Source organism: Lupinus angustifolius, chromosome LG17 (genome assembly GCF_001865875.1).
Source record: "Lupinus angustifolius cultivar Tanjil chromosome LG17, LupAngTanjil_v1.0, whole genome shotgun sequence".
In the NCBI taxonomy this organism is placed as follows: domain Eukaryota; kingdom Viridiplantae; phylum Streptophyta; class Magnoliopsida; order Fabales; family Fabaceae; genus Lupinus; species Lupinus angustifolius.
The window spans coordinates 18,515,482-18,516,127 of NC_032025.1; positions in this window are offsets into that span (position 1 = coordinate 18,515,482).

Here is a 646-nt window from a genome sequence, read left to right on the forward strand (position 1 = left end):
ACTTGAATGATTAAAATTCAAATTTAGAATAAAAGAAGAAGTAGAAATATATAACCAACATTCAAATGAAATTGTTAGGAGCATGAGCCATCCATCCAAGGATTGGATGCTTTGAGTTCCAAATGAGATTACAAAATTGATTTTTGCATCTCATTTGCCTTCTCCTTTCTCCTCGTGAATTATAAACTAATAAATACAAAACTTACTTAAACAAAGCTCCTATGAACTAAGAACAAGAAGAGAGAATTATGTTTCACTTCTGGGAAGAAGGATTTCAAGGCAAGATGATATATTATGTTTTTTGTTCGTACGAAATACCTCCTATTTATAGAACTTTCCATGGAGCCGTTGAGCTGCTTGTTTGCACCGATCAGCAGCTGACCAAACCCTTCAACATGGGTTTGGTCACTTGGTCACATGTTATTTTATTAAAGTAATTCCCCGGCAACGGCGCCAATTTGTTGAAAGAATTAGTTGGAGAGGTTTTCCCCTCTCAACAAATCGTCCCGAGAGTAGTGCCAATTTGTTGAAAGCGGAAATTCCCTCATTTCGGCGTGTTTCCTTTTTATTTTATTAAGTAAGTGAACTCGGTTTTATTCTTTGTTCGCCATCTCGGCTTTGTTGAAATAATTTCCAACGCCGGTAT